Source organism: Lutjanus erythropterus, unplaced genomic scaffold (genome assembly GCF_056507025.1).
Source record: "Lutjanus erythropterus isolate fLutEry1 unplaced genomic scaffold, fLutEry1.hap2 Scaffold_157, whole genome shotgun sequence".
NCBI classification, from domain to species: Eukaryota; Metazoa; Chordata; class Actinopteri; order Lutjaniformes; family Lutjanidae; genus Lutjanus; species Lutjanus erythropterus.
Window position 1 is genome coordinate 482,149 of NW_028146634.1, and position 22,257 is coordinate 504,405.

Here is a 22,257-nt window from a genome sequence, read left to right on the forward strand (position 1 = left end):
ATTCTTTCTACAATATTATTTATGTTTCAGTCTCTGCTATAAAGGAAGAGTGTGGACAAATGTACTCAAAAAAGTGAGGCAATCAGTTGTGGTAAACGATTTTAAGTTTTATTAAGTCTGTGTTTTTGAGTTACGGATAATTAAGAGATTGGGTTTACTGAACATGAAATGATGGGTCTTCATTAGGCCTGTCACAGTATGCATATTTTTCCTGCAACATCATGGCACTGGCGTCACGGTTCGGTATACAGCATGTGCATGATGAATACAACAAAGACATTTGTTTTTCTGACCAATTCAGTCAGACTGTCATTCTGGCATGTGTAGTAACACTCCAATCCAGCGGGTGGCATTAAAGGTCTCATATTATGCCCCTTTCTGATAAGTTTTTATAGGTCTCAGAGGTCCTCAAAACATGCTTTCGAAGTTTGTTTCATAAAACACCACTCGGATCATGCAGATCAGCGTGTCTTTATACCCCTCTATTTCAGCCTCTCTCAAAACGAGCTGTTTCTGTGCCTGTAGCTTTAAATGTAAATGAGCTGTGACTAGTCGCGCCCCTCTCTGGTGGTGGGCGTGGCTTGAATCAGCCGGTCCTGCCTGCTATGTTTACGCTGAACACCATGACGGACATGGCTGCTGTCAGACATGGTAGATTTTAAACATCTAATTTTGATCCAGAGGAGGCTCCTGCAGAAATTCAAACACTGCGGATGTTGCCGGACGTGTCTGAATGGTAAGTCTACAACTTTGTGTGTCTTGATACTTTACAGTTAGTCGATGTGTGTGTTGGTACAACGTTAAAATGTAACTAGCTCGGTAGCTAATGCTAACTGTATTTTTGGCGAATAAGTGACATTATAATTTGTGAATATAGTTAACCGTCATGTCTCCGGTGAGACACGTTAATACTCAAAGGACCTCTACAAGTGTTACAGGTGTCCCAATTACTAACATATTTTGACGATTGCTGACAATAATTATCTTTGTTTTCCAATATTCTCTGCAGAGATGACTATCAAAATAGTCCTTTATGTAGCCACATTTTTTTAATCATAATACTGAACTTGTTTTAGAATTTATTATCATTTTATCATCAGTTTTCAGACGTCAAGGCTGTGTGCAGTGGTTTGTAAACTACACTGTGCTCCGTCTCCACATAATGTGCAACAATTTACCTGTTCCTATATTATGTATTTGAAATTTGCCAAAGCTTCCTGCTCATCCATCACAGCTTGTCTAATGTCTTTCAGGTTTGAATTTCATAGGCCTAATATTTTGTTGAAATATTTACATTTTTCTAAATTTTGTGGATATGCTCACAACAAATCTTAGAATAGACTCTGGATGAATTTATTTATATGAGCATTTAAATCAACCAATGCTCTTATTATAATACATGTATCCTATAACACTTGTCCCTATCTTCAGCATACTGTTTTACACTAGTATGTGTACCACTGCTGTATATATTGTTGTACATCACTTACATACAAATGCATGTTTACATATTCTTACACGTCTTAGTTTTTTTTTCTACTGTTGTATATAGTTTAATTCACAATGCACATGTTAACTAATATTTTATTTTTATTTCTTAAAAGCTTTATCTCTACAGAATATTTTTATCTTAATTTCTATATTCTATATGCTTATATTTGTAGAAATATATGTATATACTTATATTCCAGTCTTCCTTGAATGAGTTTAACTGTAACACTACCAATTTCCCTCCTGGGATCAATAAAGTATATCTGATTGTGATAAGTCATTGTATATTGAGCAGGATAATGTACAGTGAGCAGGTCAGTATTGTAAAATAAACCTCTTCAGAATGAAGTAAGACACTCTGTTTTGTGTCAGGGTCCTGCATCATCCTGTCAGGGTTTATTTCATGACACTCACAGAAAAGATTTTCACAATATTGTTAGTTGTATTTTTGAAGATAAATATGTCAGATTTTTTACAGTTTGCTTTACATTACTTAAGTTGGCATAACATTACAGTGTTCACTAAACACCATAAATGGAGAAGCACACCCTAAAATAAACAGATACTGTTCATATTAAACATGACTTAACAGGAGAAGTTTTACACATACTGTGAGGCATTTATTGAATCGCATATATCACATCGTATAACATGTCAAATGATGTACTTATCATCCATGACAGTAAACTGAAAGATTCACTGAATCCATTTGGAAAAAAAAAAACTTTGACACATCAAAGATTGATGTTTTTGAGGCTAAACTGTTAACTGGACATCTTTTCCATATGTTTCATTCGTTACAGGTATCAGCCTATAGGTTTCCTCGTCACTCCTTGTCAAAGCCTGTCTGGTTCTTAGGATTGGCACCACGTTTCCTGACGCCCAGGGCCTCTATGTTGGATTCAGACCTCCTCTTAGTTGAACCAGGACACACAGCTGGCGATGACCTTCTCCTTGTCTGGCTCCTCATACTGTGGACTCAGGTCCTCTGGATCTTCATTCCTGTCTGGCACCGGGTCCAGAAACACTTTCTCAAAGATGGGGTCCATTAAGTCGGCCACATATCCTGTGCAATATTGCAGAAAGATTTTGTTTAAACTTCAAAAAAGTCAGTGCATTATGTTTATGTGTGTATTTATATAAGTTATTAATTTTCTATTTTATTTCTATTTTTTGTTGAAACCTTTGCAACAACTGTTACAGTGATACAGTAAATACAACATGTACATGACTTAATTTTAGTTACAAATAAAAGAATGTAACACTTACAAAACATGGGCTCAGTCTTCACTGGTTTTGTTCTGCAGGCTCCTCTCATGGTCTTTGGGAAGTGCACTTTGAAGAGTTGGTCTCCACCAGATGTGATGTGTGGTTTGTCAGCAGGTTCACTGTAATACATGACAGCCAGGCAGAGTCTGAAAGTACAGCAGTACAGAGAAAATCAAAGATGGAAATAATGAACAACAGTAAGTATTTTTTACAAATTAAATGTAACCACACTTTCATTTACCTGCACAGCATTCCAAGAAATGGAAACACCAAGAGTCTTTCAAATGCCACTGAGACAATATATGCAATCATACACTGCTATTGCCTAATATATTTATAATAACAGCTGATGAGTGTGACTTGGTCATTGTTACTATGCCGTTTTTGTGAGTAAAAAGTGAGTAGTCACATGATTTTATGAATTGTATTGATATCAAAGCAAAACAGTCGTCATTATGGACGTGTCCCTCTCCTCCTGCATGTCCTGCACCCCCACTGTGTTGTTTGTAATGTAATGCAGGACTACTGTTACTGTACTGTCGTCCTTTAGCGCATCAGTGTTGAAGCACCGTAAACACTGAATAGAGGAGGGGGTGGTGTTGGTGAGGAAGCTGTTGAACCGGAGAAATTAAACTTATTTTCTGATTATTTTGGTTCTTACATTCTAAGCACAGATAAACACAACTGCATACCTGCGCTAATCACAACGCCTGATTTAGTCTGAATTCAAGTTTCTCGGCTTGATTTTGCAGCAGGTCGCTACACATTTCAGGTATGAGACAGTTAGCAGCTTGATGCTAATCTAAGTTACACAGCAGGCAGAGGAGAGAGGAAGCGTCCATAACAACAGAGCCGATAACACAAACCCAGCAGCATGAAGTCACACAAAAACTGACATGAAAAACAGTCACCAGCATCCAATTTACTATTCTGTTTAGTTAACTGGCTTCATATGAGGGTTAACGTTCAGATTATTTTCACTCTCCCTCAATATTATACTCCAGCGTGTGAGCACACAGTAGATGCTACACATATTAGCCGCGATGCTAACGGCAGGATGAGCGGCTAAATACACAGTAAAGCAGCATAAAGATGATAAAACTTACCGCTGCCATGTCTGCAGTTATGTCACAGTCGGTACTGATCCATCCTTGAGCTTCAGTTTTGAAGTGAATCCTGCTTTGTACCGACCGTCGATGAAGAAGCAGTCCGAAGTAAAATGGTTAGCACCCGCACACACACGCAACACTTAACCGGTGTTGTGAGGACATTTTACTTAAAAATAAAATTAATAAATTAATCCACTGGGTCTTCTGTGGGTCATATGACGGGAGTAAATGCAGACATTTGTGCTCGTTCCTGCAGCCAACAACAGAGGACTTGTGCTTTCCTTGTGCCTTCAACATCTCAGTTTGCCTGTGTAGCGTTCCCGGAGAAAACGATGGCGAGCGGGAGGCGGACTCGTAGGTTTTCAGTGGGCGGCACAGACACGCAGCACAGGGAGTGTCTCCGGCTCAGAGGAGGTGCTTGCCCGGCTATGACGTCATAGCCGGGCACAAATCTAAACGGAGCGTTTTGGCCTACATTCACTGAAAGGTGGAGCAAGCAAGAGAGGGAGAGAGAGGATTGTTCTCATATCAGGGGAGTCTGAAGGCAGGCCGGGGACACATATTTTCACTGGAAAACCTTCAAAAAGTGCATTTTGCATAATATGTCCCCTTTAAATCACCAAAATGCTGTTTGCCAACTGCCATAAAAAAAAAAATTAAAAAAAAAGAACAGCCAAAGAAGACAGTGCAGCCAAACAAGGACATTGGATGCTTTTCATTCTGTAAATTCATCTCTTCCACTTGCTTCCTCTCTTCACATCTTATCTCCACCCAGTGAGGTCATGACAGAGAGATGCGAGGATGGAGGAGACTGTTGGGAGAGCTGAAATTTGTGCAATTGATATTGATGATCTGTCTCACTGACTTTAGCAGGTGGCCAGCCTTAAATCTGGTTATGGGTTGATAGGGCTCAGATTCTGTTGAATTCCTGGATCCCTCCTACTGGAGAGGGAAAGGAATGGGATAAAAAAAAAAAAAAAAAAAGATTCAGAAAAGACAAAAAAACAAAACAAAATAACTTCATGAGGATTTCTCCATGGGTGCAGTCGATACAAGATGTCAGAACTAGAATAGCATCCTGTTTCATACACAGGCACACTTAGTAAGGCACACATATCCTTCCTCTCGTGTTAGGGTCGGCACCGACCCGTTTTTTATTTTAAATGCATAAAAGTACTACATAAATTTTGTTTATTGCATCAAGACTTTTTGACTTTGTCAGGAACTTCTATTTAAACAAAATAATCAAAAAAAAAATTTACTAAATTATAAAATGCTCTGGTTAAAATTATGACCTTTGTGTTGTTAGGGTCGGTTTCGACCCAGTTATAATATAAGATTATAAAAACAATAATAAGTGCCAAAACTGAAATCATAAACAAACTATCAGCCAACAGTCCACAGCCAGCTGTTCCTCCAACCACTTGCGCTTCAGTTAAGGGCTTCTCTCTGCCTGTTTGACCAAACATGTCTGGTCAAATATGTCATTTGACTGACATGTCCAGGTGCATAAGGCCAATTCAGTTTAGGGTTGGTGACTTGCAGAATACACACAGTTTACAGCATGCGACAACAAGAAGATTTACTGTAAGGACAGAAAGACAAACATTGTGCTTCACCTGCAAAAAATATCTCTGCAAAGAACACACTAAAAGTGTCATTTTTTGCCACACATGCATCTAAACACACGCATACACATGCATGTTCTTGCACATAGAGTTTTTATGGATCTAGTACTTGATTTCTGTTGGTTTGATTTGCTTGATTGGTTGTTGTTTGTTTGACCTTTCAAATCTACATTTTGTTTTATTACTAGTTCTGCGGGACAGCATGGTGGTGCAGTGTTTAGCACTGCCACCTAACAGCAAGAAGGTCCTGAGTTTGAATCCCCCAGCTGGCTGGGGCAGGGCCTTTCTGTGCGGAGTTTGCATGTTGTCCCCGTGTCTGCGTGGGTTCTCTCCAGGTTCTCCAGCTTCCTCCCACAGTCCAAAGACATGCATGCTAGGTTAATTGGTGACTCTAAATTGCCCGAAGGTGTGAGTGGTTGTCTTTCTCTATGTGTCAGCCCTGTGATGAACTGATGACTTGTCCAGGGTGAACCCTGCCTCTCGCCCAATGTCAGCTGGGATAGACTCCAGCTCCCCGCGACCCTTTCGGAATAAGCAGTTACAGAAAATGGATGGATGGACACTAGTTCTGCTTTTCATTTTGTATTTGTATTAAGTTCTATTTTTGAAAAGAAAAATACTTTATTTTTTGCCTTTTTCTTGAAGTAAATATATATGGGTCAAAACTGACCCGTAACACCATAGATGTTACTATAGTCAATAATATTAAAATTAAAAAAAATACTTTCTTTGAACATTTAAGAGATGTGTTCTAATACCCCTCAGTAACAGTCACGTAACATAACAACCTTCTATTTATTTATATAATTCTGTTCATTTGGCAGTTTTTTTATATTGAAAACAAGGGCTATGCTGTTAAAAGAAAGGCCCAGGGGGCCACAACAAAAATATTAAAACCAAACTTTTCATGGTTAGGGAAGCCTAAAAAGGTAACCAAGAGATAAGAAACAAATTGGATGATAAATAATTGTTTTTAGGGTATTTTATGGCTGATTCAAGACACGGGTCAAAACCAACCCGTTAACATAAGAGATAGTAACAGAAAGCTAACACAAGAGGAAGGATATACAATCATTTTAGGAAGTTTTTACACATCAGTATACTCAGCTTTTGAAATGTTGAAATGTTTTTGGAAACGGTGTTACATTTAACTAGGTGGAGGACCCAAACGCAGGCAACAGGAGGCAGATGGGAGAGTTCAAATGATATTTTAATAAACAACAAAAGACGAAAAAAGGCTTACATAAATTCTGCAGGTGAAAGTCCATAATCCATGCAGGGAGAGGAAACCAAAATCCACACACTGGAGAACCAGAAAACACGAGGAAAAAACCGACCGGTGACAAGACAAGAGGAGTACAATGAACCAACAAAGTAAGAGGACAAGACACAGGATTAAATACACTAGGGAGGGGGAAAAAAACGAGACACAGGTGAGGGCAGACAAGGACAGGTGAAGGTAATGGCCAATCACAAAGGGAGGGAAAACAGACAAAGACAGAAAGTAAATCCAGAACACATGAGGAAGGAACAGAAACTACCAAAATAAAACAGGAAATAACCAACAAAAATCCAACACAGTGACAAATGGTTGATCATAATTCTTACCTACTTGAAAGTGTTTTGGAAATGGATTCCATCAAGGTTGTTAGTTAGGCAAAGTGCCTGTAAAAGATAATGTTATTTTGGTCACAATATTTAGATATAAAGCTTATATTTGACACTTTTAGAAATCTGTTTCTGACCTATATTCTAGGCAGCACACTATTACAGATATACATTCATCAGATATCTAACAAAACATCAAAAATTCTTAGTCACATAAACACCTAAGCATATGCACACACACGCACGCACACATGCTCACACGCATGCACACGCAGACTTACGGTCATGACCTATTGACCTACATATACACCATCCCATTTATTCTTAATACTCAAAATACAGTTAACTATTATTATGGATCTTACTTCTCGAGATTGTGCAGACAACTGGGCTTAACTTTTTATACGTATTTATTGTCATTTTCACTTTTTTGTTTTAATCTATCAAGTTTAGGAGGGTTCCATCAGAGTTGTGTGTATGTGGAGGAACATGTTTGTTCATGATCTGAATTTAGTTTGATTGTTTTGGAAATTTCTTATGTACTTGTTTGTTTGCATCATAGTAGACAACAAGTACAGTGTTAGATGTGAGGAAAGATATGATTTTGTAAAATGTTTAATGTTTCAATTTTAGCATTGCTAGGATATGGGTGAGGTATTCTCTGCCATAAACAAGACAAGAGCTTGTGGTTAGAACTTCCTGCAAGTGCAGAGCAGGTGGCTCACCTTGTACTGACATGTGGGGTCAGATGAGCATCATGAACTTATTTGAACTTTTGAACTGGTTTTGTCTGGTAGACGTGCTGCCACTGAATTTCTGCCGTGGTGATGTGACAATTGCGACAACAATTGAAATAAGCCTGAAACAAGAGCATGTAAAACCAAACCAAACCAGTTCATCTTTTTCTGTTTTATTTTTGCCATAGTGGATAAGTGACATTGTAAGCGCAACACTGAGTAAATAAAAACATGCAAACTTGAGATGACTTGGTTTCTGGATTTCCTTTTTGGGAGTACCATAAGAACCACATAAAGGAGATTATTCTTCACAGGACGCTGCGTGGCACCGAGAGGTAAACTCTAGCCCCACGGCACACATGACTGATATACTTTCGCACCTCATACACACACCACAGGATAGAGAATCTTTAGGCCCCCTTCCCTGGCCAGGTGTTCGTGCTCGGTGGAGCTTTATAATTGTTGGGCTCCTATAGGTTAAGGGATATAGTTACAGTAGACCATGAATTATGGTTTATTAACATAAGTGCACTTTTTGCAATTTTGAGGAGTATTAGGAATTAATTAGTTCTCAAACTAAATTTGAATCCAGAAAATTTAGATCGATCCAGTTATAATTTGAGTGACTTTGTTTCTGGTAACAATGATTTAAATAGGTTAAAGATTCAATCAAAATTTGTGTCCTAATAACTTAGGGATAAGACTTAATCTAATCTAGCAACTCAATACCTGAAGAAATAGAAAGACTTAATTTTGACTAAAAATTTAGTTCCTCGATTTAGGTATAAATCTGGATCTAATAAGTAATGCAAGTTTAATATTTAAGAAATTGAGTGACTTGAACTTAAACTAACATCATTTAAACAATTTTTGATTTAAGAGCTGAAGTTGATTCCAAGTTTTAGAAAACTAAATCTGGTAAATTCCCTAAGGATTCTCTAGGAGAGAGGAGGCACCGTGGTAGGTTTGTGAGGCTCGTGCAAACTGCTTCTTGTAACTGGCGCCAAAAGTAAAAGACTGTGCGCCTTAGGGAGCCTTCAACGAGCTTCATGGTCAGGCCAGTGGGTAGAATAAGAGGGCCCACCTTCATCCCTCTCCCCTTTCCCACAGCTTTAATGCCTCGGGGTTCATACGTTGTCTCAAGCCAGAAACGAGGCCAGTGAGCAGAGGCCAAGTTGTGCAGGGGACCCACAGTGGCAACCGGACAAAGGACAGAGAAACTAGCCGTAATTTTTCTGGGGGCTAAGGACCCACTAGTACAGTCCACTGATCCATGAGTGCTGCAGGCAGCAGATTAATGAACATGCCGTCGCCTGCAGTAAAGTCTCAGTTTCATGCGCTTCTGAGGGCAGCCCACTTTTAAAAAAATCTATCTGGAAAGAGATTTCCTGCTATGTAAAATACAGTCCCTGCAGGGGTGAGAGCAGTATCCCCTCCACTATTTGGGGGGCTCGCTTCAAGACAAAGCTGCGAGATGAAAAATCCTTGATTCCTTTTAGCATTAGTCTGAAGCGATGGCAGTTACTGATGACGAGCTAATAACAGCTGTATCAGCTCTCAAACTGACTGGTACAAGTGTCCACAGAAACAAATCTAAGAACGATTTTGACACCTGACAGCATTCAGTTAGATCTGTAAACTGAAATGGCTGATTATTGGTAGAGTTCTTTCTGATGTTGATTTTAATCATCATTTAATATTCCTTTTTATATCTTATAATTAATACAGGCACCTGATGAGTGTTATTTGTGTACTTAGGCTATTTATCAGCTTCCATTATGGTCATCTGCACAATAATACACAATCACACTTTCTACTTGCTTGTGTCATTATTCAAAACATGCAGCGATATGCAATCAGTTATTTCTTCATGAGCTCTTTGTGAAACCAAAGGTCATAAATATTCACATCAGAATCATTAAAGTGCTGCAGAAACTTCTGTCAGTCACTGGACTTTGATCTCCCTTTGTGGGTCTTGATGACACAAGATGAAAATCGCCAAAACTGCCCAATCAAGGGATACAAGTGTATCCTCAGTCTGAGCTCCCCCCAGTAAATTGCACTGCTCTGTTCAACGTAAATGAAAAGAAACTAAACTTAATTGATTTGGGTTTTTTTTTGTTGTTGTAGCTTTTTCTGCATTTTACTGTGACACACCTAGTTTTCATACTGAAAATTATTCAGCTCTTGCAGTGAGTAAGGTGAACGAAAATTTAGAGTTGCATGTGTTGAAAATATCTGTTTGCTTGATCAGTTTCAATTTTCACTGTAATCAAAGAATACATGTAACACTTATTCCAACATTTTAAGCACTGATAACCCTGAACTTTTGAGTTTATTGGCGCAAAAAAAGTTAGCTTTACTCTAGTACTTGCCTAACTTACTCAGGTTTACAGTGAATAAATATTAAATAGTAATAACAACAACAACAACAACAACAACAACAACAACAATAATAATAATAATAATAATAATAACAACAACAACAATAATAATAATAATAATAATAATAATAATAAAAATAAAAATAAAAAAGGTACTGGTATTTCTTTTTCCTTTTTTTTTGTATTTTTTTTTTTCATAGCACCTGTTCATAGAAGCACCAAAGAAAAGACATTTGTTGAAAGTATCCCTGAATTGCACCTCAGTGGCGAACCGTGACGATTAGAGCTGGAACTTCAGTTCAGTCAAAACTTTGCCAGACACCAAAAATGTAGCAAAATGGAAAAGGATTTTGCTGGAATAAGGGGGAGGCCGCAGTTAGCTCATGACATGTTTGTACTATATACATACATGCCATATATAAACTCCACTAGAGGGCAGCACACACCACACAATAATAGCTGAACAAGCGTTTTCTGTACTAAAACTTTACTGCAGTTACTGTTACTGTTACTATTGTTTGGGTAAGTTATAATTAAGTTTGTGTTTGATATCATAAGTCTCCAGTTTTATTATTTCTGTCTACTAACACAGCTCTGTCTGCTGTCCTGTGCTGTGCTGTTAGGAGAAACTTTAATGAAGAAGATTCAAGTGTCTGAAAATTCTTTTCTAACAGACACCGGGATGAGCGCAATTTCAGTCCTGGACATGCAGATCCTCCACTACACCACGAAAGTCTGCCTTAAACAAGTCAGTACTATCAAGTCAGCCACCGAGCAACAGCGTTGGTCTCGATGGCTTAGTCACCAGCAAGATATCACTGACCTTCAAGAAGGTCTAAGGCAGAGGTCGGCAACCCATGGCTCTGGAGCCGCAAGCGGCTCTTCAGCCTCCTTATAGTGGCTCCCTCTGGCTTTGACCAAAAAATAAAAGAAAAGAAAGAAAATGAATAACAGTGATTTCTAAAATTTAATTTTGATTTATTTTATTTTTATTTATTTTGTTGCACAGTTATCTTGGGAGTTTGAGGTGATACTAATTTTAAAAAGTTTTAATAATCTGTCAACTAAAATCTGCATCACATCCACGTCTGTCCACACCTTTACCTGCAGGCGGCTTCTTGAGTTTGCGACCCTCGCCCTCGGTAAGCCAACCATGAATAAATCCAAAAAAAGAAAAGTCTCAGAGGAAAATAGAGAGTTTAATTCTCCGTGGACATATTCCTTTGCCTTTAGCGCCAGCAATGCTGTGTGCTTGATATGTGGCGAGAAATTAGCAAACAACAAAAAAATGTAACGTTGAAAGACATTTTCAGAACAAGCATTTGCTGAAAAGTACCAAACTGGAGATGAGCGAAAGAGAGTGATTTCAGAACTACAACGGAAAGTTGAGCAGAGTAAACATACTTTCAAGAAGTGCATTCAGTCTCCAAACTCAACTACAGCTGCTAGTTTTGTGGCAGCTCATGAGATCGTAAGGCGGAGAAAGCAGTTCACAGATGGAGAATACATGAAAGAATCGTTCATAAAAATATCAGCGCATCTGACATGACATCAATTCAGCTCAAGCATATTCAATTGCCTGTGATGAGTCAAGTGATGTAACAGCACTGTTATGCAGATATGTAAACTCTGTTGGGCTGCAGGAAGAACTGATTGAACTCATGATGCTAAAAGGACAAACACAGGGGGAGGACATTTGTGAGGCTGTTGTGAGTTGCCTAAAAGCCAAAGGAAAAAAAAAACACTCACCTGGTGTCAGTGGCAACTGACAGTAGTATGAGAGGAGCACAGAAGGGCTTTGTGAATTTACTTCAGAAGTCACTGGATCGAAAGCTGCTGACGTTTCACTGCATCTTGCACCCAGAAGCACTGTGCGCTCAAACAGCATTTGGGGAAAGATTCAGCGAGTTCAGAAAGGGAAAAAAACACTCTGTCCTTCCCTGTCACACCCCTGGACATGGACCCATCCCTGCTGAACATTTCTGCATTCACAAGAGTAATTCAGCCCAATCTTGAAATTGAACTGGCCGACATAGCGGATAAAGACTTATGGGTGTCCAAGTTCAAAAGCCTGACAGCGGATCTTGAAAAAGTCATCTGTCAGAAGGCCGCTCTCGCTAAAGAGCACTAATGGAGTGATATTGAAACCCCCCCCAAACCCGACAAACTTGTTTTTTAAACATGAAATGCCATTCCCGACACTTATATGAACATGAAAAACCATTTGAAGTCCTGTCCATCTTTGGCTCAACATACTTATGTGAGCAGGTTTTCTTGAGCATAAACTTCATAAATTCCAAATATTGCTCCCGCCTCACAGATGAAGATCAAGTCACATTAAATAGGTGAGAACACTAGCATTTAATAGGTTATTGTTTTTCAGAAAAACATTTATTTTAGACCCGAAGCTGATGTAGTTTTGTTTGTATGTTCAGGTGCTTTCGTTGCTGATTGCTGTACGTGGCTGAGGAAAACAAAAACAGAAAAGGATGACAGCACACTGAAATGGACTTTAGTCACAAACATTCCTGATTTTATGTTTACTTTTTTTAAGCTGCTAAGGTGCTGCTATATGTTTTATTTATATTAAAGTGGGCTAGTTTTTATTTTATTAATTTTACACAAATAGGCACGCATAGTTCAGTGTTTAATTCATTTCAAAGTAGGCCTACACATGCACACTAAACTTCTGTTTGGGGTTTTCCTTCATTATAACAGGTAAAAACAGAAAAATAATAAAATTTATAAAATTTTATAAGCTGTGTTTATATGTATATAATCACTTTAAAAAACTGCCGCTTACACAACAATTTCTCGTTTGTTAAAAGTGCAGTAATCCATATTAGTGAATTTTCACAAAGTAAAAAATTATCACCACTTAATTAATTAACACTTTTTAACCTTCTTTTAACTGATTGTTCCGATTTTCTAGATGGCAAACTCAGATCTCACCCTCAGTGTCATCAACCCAGGTTGGGGAAGGAGGTACTGGTGTTACGGTTCTCAATTCCTTTTGTCAGACAGTTACTTGATGTTGGGCAGTTGCCTATTTACGTCACAGGGTGGTACTGTTGCGCTGCCTGTTCTGCAGTTGATCTGGTGATTCGCTCTGTTTATCCCTTCCAGGGCACCGTAGTGTTGGGATTTGCTCCGTGTAGGACGCCATGTTTTTCAAAGTTTATTTTCGCTTGCTCCGCAAGGTAAGCATTGGATCAGTATCCTACATTATGTCTAAACGTCAGCACTGAAACCACCCATCCTGTTCACTGGTTCATGTGTACATGTTGGGTGAAAGTCCGCCATGTGTTTGAGTGATAATTGGCCGTGTTTTTAACAGTTTGATGAGTTTAGTGAGGTGTATCTATGAGCGTGGCTAGCATGCTGTATATGAGTAGACAATTGACTGTAATCTAGACAGGATGGAGCATTCATCTTTTATGTTTACCTAGTTGTTAATTTGAGAATGTAATGTTATGTTGGTCATTTGTTCCTTTCAGAATGCTGTATGTAATTAAATTAGACTGATATTTATTTTCATGTGACATGTATAATTTTTTCTGTTATTTATCTTTTGCTGGGTAAGAAATTGTAAAATAAAAACACTTGATGATATGGTAAAGACTGGCTTTGTAGACAGGGGATACATATTTTGGCCGACTGAAAATACAGCCTGACAGAATGTGTGTCCCCACATAATGGGGGATACATATTTTGACAGACTGACTGAACTAGTCTTCGTAATGAAAACGTGTCCTTAACGAAGAAAGGAAAACATATTATTGCATTTGTGCAATAAACCTTGACAATAAGCACTGAAGAATAAAAACATTTATTTTGATACACGAGCCAGTTAAAACTTTTTAAAGTCTCCTTGACAAAACAACAGTAATCACACGACAAATGATACAATCCACATGTTGCTATATTTCATTATTTCATTGAGCATAGTAATGTCCATCTTTACTGTACTCTTCTTTACTGTTCACCTTTACTGTTTACAGTTCAAATTAAACAGCCCTGACTCATTTAAAGCTGGTTTACAGCTAATTCCTGTTCTGCATCACATAAAAGACAGAAGCACGTGACAAAACAGAACAAACAGAAGATACAGTAACACACAAATTACTACGTACTTTTCTGTATCAATTCAAAGATTTCATGAGATGATCACAAAGTAACGATGGGTTTGTCCTTTGCCACAACTCGTTACATTCATGCCAAATTTGCCAGTGAGACTAAACTATCAGGTTATTTCTGTGTTTTTGGAATGTTTCTTTTTTTCATCCCAGAGGAATTATACATTTGCTTGTCCTATATTGTGTTTTTGCCACGCAATGTTTTGTGTCACCATATTTTTGACTTTAACACTTTGTGTGTATACTTATGTTCCAGGAGTTTGCTGCTGTGTGTAAAATACAGAGTGGCAAGTGCGTTATCACCATTAAGGTAAGCTTCTTCCAAGTATGACTATAAAAATATTGGTTCTTTCTTTGTCAGAACTGGAAATGTAGACTCAGACCTGGAATGAGGTCATTTTTAGGAGAAGTCACTTTGGCCTATGATGAATTCAAATTTATTGGGGCTTTCTGGCCACATTGTAGGGCACAAAAGTGCACAAACAGTAGGTGATATTTAGACTCTATGAAAATAAAACAGGCTTAGCTGATAATAAGCCAGATGAGCTACTGTAAAGCATTAATCAAACCAATAAATAAATGCAGTATATCAGACAACCTAAAAACTCATTTAATATCTCTTTATTATAAAATATAATTTCTTTTAAATTGTGTTCTGTACTTTCAGCAGTGAGTGACAGGTAAACACACACAAAGGACAACCATTTATTGCATACTGCAGTTAGAACCTGACTATAATTAGCTGGCAATTAACCTGATCAGCTACAAAGTAATTGATACACAAATTATTAAACCATTAACCAACCAGTATCTAACAGTCAATGTCAAACAACTGTATGCTTTGAATTGTATAGATTGCAATGTCCATGGCCAACTCCATTCTATTTAAAGGGGACCTATTATGCTTTTTCCTCTTTTCTGACCTATAAATGTTGTCACAATGTTGGATACTTGTGTTAAACGATTCCAAAGCGTCAAATAATGAGGTTCATGCATTTGGAAGCGAGCCCCACAAGCTGTTTTGGATGGCTCTGCACGCTGTGTTTTACTGTCTTTTTTTAAAACGGTGTAGTAACATTGACGTCAATGCGTGCCAGACTTACTTATATGGTCATACCCCGGCATGTGCTCTAGGCCTGCCTGCTCCCCCGCTCTGCTTCGGAAGTTATATCGCTGCCCTGAGTGGTGAACTATGAAGTGAGATTAATGTGTTAGCGAGCTATGTTGAGTCTAAAGCCAGGATTTTCAGTGTCACGAATGTGGCTCTCTTTTAACCTGGTAACCATGGTAACTACTAAACTCATAACCTGGTCGCAAAGCAGGTTATGTTCAGAGTTTCAAATTAAATCGTCTGTAAAACGTGCTATTCTTTAACTAATTTTTGTCCTTAGCTTTTTAACTGAGGGAGGACGTTAACATTGAAAAATTACTGAGCTGTATGCTCGTAATATCACCGAACAAATCCATATAATGTAAAAATGTAACAGCAGCACAAACTGTCTGCATCGCGCTGTCATGATGGTAACCTCCGTTTGGTGATGCAGAGTCAATTTTCCCGTTTGCTCCAGATCATATTAACACTTTAAATTGACATGGTATATAATCCACACAGTAAAATAATGATGAAGCAACTACAGACACTTTGAATACTTTTTACTGTTATCTGTTTTGTCTCTGTGATTTTGCAGCTCAGATCACTGATTAGAAAATTCATCATCATTTATCACAGCCAATCTTAAATCAGTTACACTCATTTTACATTGGGTTGGTCAAAAACTTCAGTGATGTCCACGTCTCTGTCATCATAGGACAGTGTCAGACAGACTTCATCATGTTTAAATCTGCTGTATGGAGTTTTATTGTTTAATGTGCAGTTTTCATGTTAGAATAAACAGCAGCATTAAGACCACATTTAGTCCATCAGTCATTTTCTGACGGCATTCTTCTTTTCCTGCTTTCGTTGCAGCAACAATGTTGCTTTTTGCCGTAATGTATTTTGTATATTTTCCACAGCTCATAATTGTAACAACTTGATGATTTGACTTAAGTAAGGCTCGCGATCGCTTAAGTTTCATGTGGAAGAAGAGTCAAATGATGCAACAAATGCCCCTTTTATATGAACGCGCACAGAGTCTGAAGACGAAAGCCTGGATTAACAAAGTGAGTTGATAACCACCATCATGATACCCGTTATCTCTGATTGCAGTTTTAGGCTTTGTCGTGCAAAGAAAGCCTGGCTGTGTTGAGCTTCCTTCGTAGCACAGGCCCCTGCTGTCTACAATGATTTCAGTGTTAGTACGTTGAGCAATGGCTTCCAAAAATGATTGTTCGGGTGTGAGGGAAAGTTAACTTTGTTTAGCTTTCCTAAAGAGGCGAGCACCAGGCAGAAGTGGATAGAGTTGCTTTTTCCCGGCCAGCAAAGGAAAAATACCTCCGTGTTTGTCTGTCTATGGCACTTCACAGGGGACTGTTTTGTCAACACGGGCCAATACGAAGCTGGATTAGCCGGTAGCTGAGTTCAGCAGCGCTTGTCAGCCCTTCGGAAGTCCTCGGGAGTGTGACCAATCACAGCGGAGTGGGCTCGGCGGGAGGCGTACATGGAGCAGGGCCGGGGGGGTGGAGTACATTACACAGACCGTTTTCGCGGGACGCAGAAAATACAAGGAAGAGATGCAGCGAGAGGCACAGCGTCCTGAAGCTCTACAAAGCTTTCTGTGCGGGCGATCGTGTGTAGCTGCTCTATAGGAGTCCAGAAATCAAATACAAAGGCCCGAAAATGAGTATAATAGGTCCCCTTCAAGGTATGCTGTACGACAAAATTTCAAATGTATATATACTGATGGTTTGGGTTTTAGGAGGCATCAGCAACGTTATTCCAAATTACAACCCATTTCAGTTCTTGTTCCACCTCAGCTATGTCTCTCCCCCAAGCCAAGCAAGTTTAATTTGTCATATATATAAGCCACTATTCATCTGGAGCACACTGTATCCAACTTAAAATAGGATGTTCTTGTAAGGCTGATTCCCACTGAACTTTATAGGCTTAACAAACTGACCCAAAAAGAGAATGTTTGTCAATATTGTATGGAACTTAAGGATTGTGCTTGCCCCATTAATATCTTGTTGTAATACCTTTATCTTCCCAGGCTTTGTTAGTAAAAGGTTTCCCCCTAGATAAAAGGTGACCATTATTCCATAGTGGGGATGATTTACACCAAACACTTTTAACTTTGAGGAATTTTTCTGCCGCTTTAAAGACTTGTAGCATATGAGTTAAAATCGGATGTATTCTCTTCTTGGGCTGGCAGTAGTGATCTTAGGAAAAGTGTACACTGCAGACCCGATGGTCTGCAAGATGCAGTGTCTGGACAGGAATGTTAGCATCAATTTGTAGCACAATTAGCCACAACTTCAGCATCTTTTTTTTTTTTTTTTTTTTTTTTTTTTTTATCGATATAGAGAAACTCTCAACTGCACTCAGGGACAACCAACTCCACTCTGACCGGCTCTCAGTCATGGTTCCTTTGTTTTCTTCTGGCAACACACTAAGATCCCATGAGATTTTGTCACACACAGCCTGGAGCAAGTGAAGGTTAAGAGATGTGCTTTGCATGCTGTTAACAGAGTTTACACTGGTGATCTGAGCTGGTCTGTGGTGGAAAAAAAGCACTTTCAATGCATGAACTTTTACAGGAGGCATTTACCCCCATATATACTGTTGTAACTTGTTTTGCGACTGCTGGCTGCATCTGCGTCCCTCAATACTGGACCAATTTCAAAATGACTTGTCCCCATCAATCATACACACACATACACATGGGGAAATTGGACCCAGGCTGAAAAATACTGAAGTTATCCTTTAAGAACTGAATACTTTGTAAGCCTAATTGTACTTCCTGTGTCCATGAATGCCATTTTGTGAGCCTGGCAGATGTGGGCATCCAGTGGAAATGAAATCAACTGTATCACCATGTAAGACTGTGAAAGCACTGTAATTGTGTGATCACTCTGCTGATGGAAAGTTGTAACAGACCAAAGTCTCCCTGTTATGATCACTTTATTTTCTGGTATCATAGTGTTATTGTTATTGTTGTTAAGGAAGATTTATCAGCCTTGTCTAGTTTTATTTTGTCTTGTAAAGTACTTGGTAACATTAAAAAAGTGGTACATAAAAAAAAGTTTATCATTATTATTGTTACATGAGCACGTCTCTCATGAGATCGACCACAAATGTTATCCCCGCACAGTCCAATCCATAGCGTTTTACTAACTCACTGTCACTCATCAGTTCTTTGTCATGTTCTCCTCTGCTTAAGAAACACTTAAGCCTCCTCCCTACTCTGACTGGAATCAAACCAGGGCCGCTGCAGTAAGGATGCAGTGTTTGCATATGGAACATGTGTAATTACAGTTGAGCTAATGAGGAATCCGAACATAGATTGACTTGAGATTCTTTTCAAATCTATACTAGACACACAAAATTTAAAATATATCTCCTAACAGTGAGATTAGCTGGTATAAAGCACTTCATTTTCCACTCAGGGTTTAGAAGCTAGTTTCCACATTACAGACATTAAAAATCATGTCTTATGTATTGAATAACATTACAGCTTGATTTTTTTGGCTTTAATAACAGGGCAGACTGAAGAATGTGATAGGAAAGGTGGCAGAGAGAGAACAGATGACATGCATCACATGTCCAAGGGCTGGAATGAAACCCTGAAAGGAGTCCACCTTTGCAAATAAGGCATGTGTTCTACCAGGTGAGCGAACGGATCTTGATCTTGAAGAGGGGTCTATGTATCATCCCTCCCAAACTGTATTTAACTTTGATAATTAGGGTTATATAACAAATATACAATATATCATTATATATTGATATATCAAACAAACAAACAAACAAACAAACAAAAAATAATAACAATGAAAAATCCACTTGCTTTTTTGGTCCATGTCCTCAAATCAGCAATTGGAATAGAAGTTAAACCAAAACCAGAAATGACTTTGTCACTTTGATTGTGTTATCTCTATTTTCTGATATGTTCAGGCATTGCTTATTCTGTCTCATTTCATCATAGCTAAAGGCACTAAGATTAAAAATATATTATTTGTTGAATTATGAATAAAACTATAGGCTAGATATTTATTTACATATTTTTTTTTAATTAATGAGTCTAAAAACTTTTCACCAATCCACTTGTGCCACAGACCCCTGTTTGAGAACCACTGCCCCAGAATATCTATACGAATTAAAAAAAAAAATCCATTCCTCTAAAACTTTGTAGGTGGCAGGAAATGGTAGCTGTATCTGTCTGACCCTTGAATAAAGAATTCTTATTTTTTTTCCTTTTCATGGTTGGTATTCTGCAAAAAAGCCAGAGTTTGCAGTGTTTTTATACATTTCTGCCCAGCCTTTCTTTTATAGCACCACATCATAAGGTGTGTGATGTATGTAATTCCTTGAGCTCATTAAACATATACTCCCTCTTGTGGCATAAAGGGACAACAACTTCTGTCTTAAGATGTGCTGTGCCTCAGGTTATTTATGTATTTACTGGGTAAAAATTACAGATTTATTTTTTAACTTATTTTTAATTCTTTCTAGTTAACTCAGCTACACTGTAAGAAAACAATCTGTAGAGTAATTAATGATGTCCTGGCAAAAAATTATCAGTACATATTCTGTTAGGTTTGTGGACATTTCTTTCAACCCTAAAATGGAAAATTCTGTAGATTTACAGTATATCCCCTGGGCCGTTCATGGACACTTCTGTTAATCCTTAAGAAGACATTTCTGTAAAATTAAAGCACATCTAGAGCAGCATTTGCTGAAAATTTCTTCACCGCTTTAAAGTTCTAATCAAATATCAAATCTGTACAGTTTTTATGGGCAGTTTCTTTGAAAGTGAAGCGTAAATGGTGACTTACAACCACTTACATTTTCTGGTAAATACAATTGTATTTTCTTCCATGGTTTAGACCAACATCATGTTCTAATAATCTAAAATGAAAGACACCAGATTCGACCACCACAACAGAGTTCAAGGTCACTTACTAGACTCTTCCATTCTGGTGGAACGATTGTCAGAGTCTCTCAGTCAGACTTGAACTTTGCTTCATGGGACTTATTCGTGTTGTTCTCTCATGACTAGATCCTTGCTTGTGTGTTGTATCAGCTCTCAGATGTACGTGACTTTAGATAAAAATGTCTACTAAATTAAATTGTAAATTGTAAGTTGTGATGAAATAAATCTTTACACAGCGAATACAGCATCATGGTCCAATAAATCCACCACAATATAAAAATATTTTATGTCTACATCTGCTAGTGGGCCATCACAACGAGATGAGGAAAGATAATATACACATGTGGGCAAATACAGAGAAAAGGCCTGGTGTCAATGTAATAAACCCAAATAATATTGAAAGGAAGGCATTCAGACCAAAAATTAGAGCAAAACTGTCCTCAAAATCACTATTAACAATAATAAAAATAATAACAATATTGACGGTGAAATACACCTCAAGTAATGAAACAAACCTTAACTACCAACTCTCAGGAAAGGTCAGAAGGTCACATTGCTTCAAAAACTGCTCATTCTTACAAAAGAGGATGGACCCCTGAAGGAATTTAGGGTAAAAACATTTCACAATCAGCATTACTTCCAGCTGGGGCACAGGGGGGGAGAGGATTTAGCAACTGGTCAACCGTTTTAAATAAAACTCTAGGATTGTGTTGATGTTTGGAAATAAGGTCAGAAAAATAATATGTTCTTGCATTCTTGACCATTTTGTTAAAATTTAACAATAACCCCTTCATAGTAATGAGATGTACATGGAGCTTGGATTTTTTCCATCTGCGCTCAGCTTTCCTACATTCTCTTTTGCAGCTGCGAATGTCATCATTTATCCAGGGTTGTTTTCTTGCTGAGGACTTAGACCTAACTTTAAGAGGTGCAATGGCATTGAGAGTAGACAAGCAGATTGAATTGAAGCAGTTGGCCAGATCATTGGTATTGGGATGTTCAGACAGTTGTGAACTTTGATCACCAAACAGTGTGCGGAACTCTAAGATACTGCGCTCATTAAGAAATCGAGTGGGCAAGGTGCTGGGTGTAGCTGTACTGATCACAGGTAATTCACAGTTAAAAATTATACATTTGTGAGACAGTCATCTCCAAGAGTTCGACAGGGGATATTTCTACACCCAGTGTAAACACAAGGTCCAGTGTGTGCCTGACGCCACACTGAATAGCAGCGTGAATGATATAAGAAGGTTTGAATTATGTATAATATTTGAATATTAGTTAAAAAGCTAAAGCCACACTGAATGGCTGCCATGATAATGTAATAATACGTGAATTATGTATAATATTTGAATATTAGTTAGAAAGGCTGACACCACACTGAATAGCTACCTTTAAAATATAATAAAGTTTGAATTACGTGGAATTTTTGAATGTTTGTAGAATGACTGACACCACACTGACACCATAGCTGCCTTTTTAAGGTAATATTTGAATTATGTAGAATATTTGAATATTACTTAAAAACCTGACGCAACACTGAATACCTGCCATGTAAATATAATATTTGAATTATGTAGAATATTTGAATGTTTGTTAGAAAGCTGACCCCACACTCAATAGCTGCCTTTATAATATCACAATGTTTGAATTCTGCTTCTGCTACAAACTGCTTATTTGGTCGAGCCATTCTGAAACAACAGAAACACACACACTAATGTTTTTATAAAGCAGTATAACATTAATTTAGTGCAATAATGAACACTCAATAGCTACCTTTATAATATAATAATGTTTGAATTATGTACAACATTGGACTGTCTGTTGCTTAAGAATTTAAAAAACAATGACTCTTATGAATGAGAAAAG

At 38.0% G+C, this 22,257-nt stretch overlaps 1 long non-coding RNA gene across 1 annotated transcript; it reads right to left on the reverse strand.

Moving 5' to 3' along the window:
* Nucleotides 1-2,106: 2,106 nt before the first annotated feature.
* LOC146304294 (uncharacterized) lies at nucleotides 2,107-4,173 on the reverse strand. Its single transcript, XR_014769451.1, has 3 exons — nucleotides 3,867-4,173; nucleotides 2,761-2,906; nucleotides 2,107-2,557 (listed from the first exon to the last, which is right to left on the reverse strand). It is a non-coding gene; the product is annotated as an uncharacterized LOC146304294 (long non-coding RNA).
* Between the last annotated feature and the right edge of the window lie 18,084 nt (nucleotides 4,174-22,257).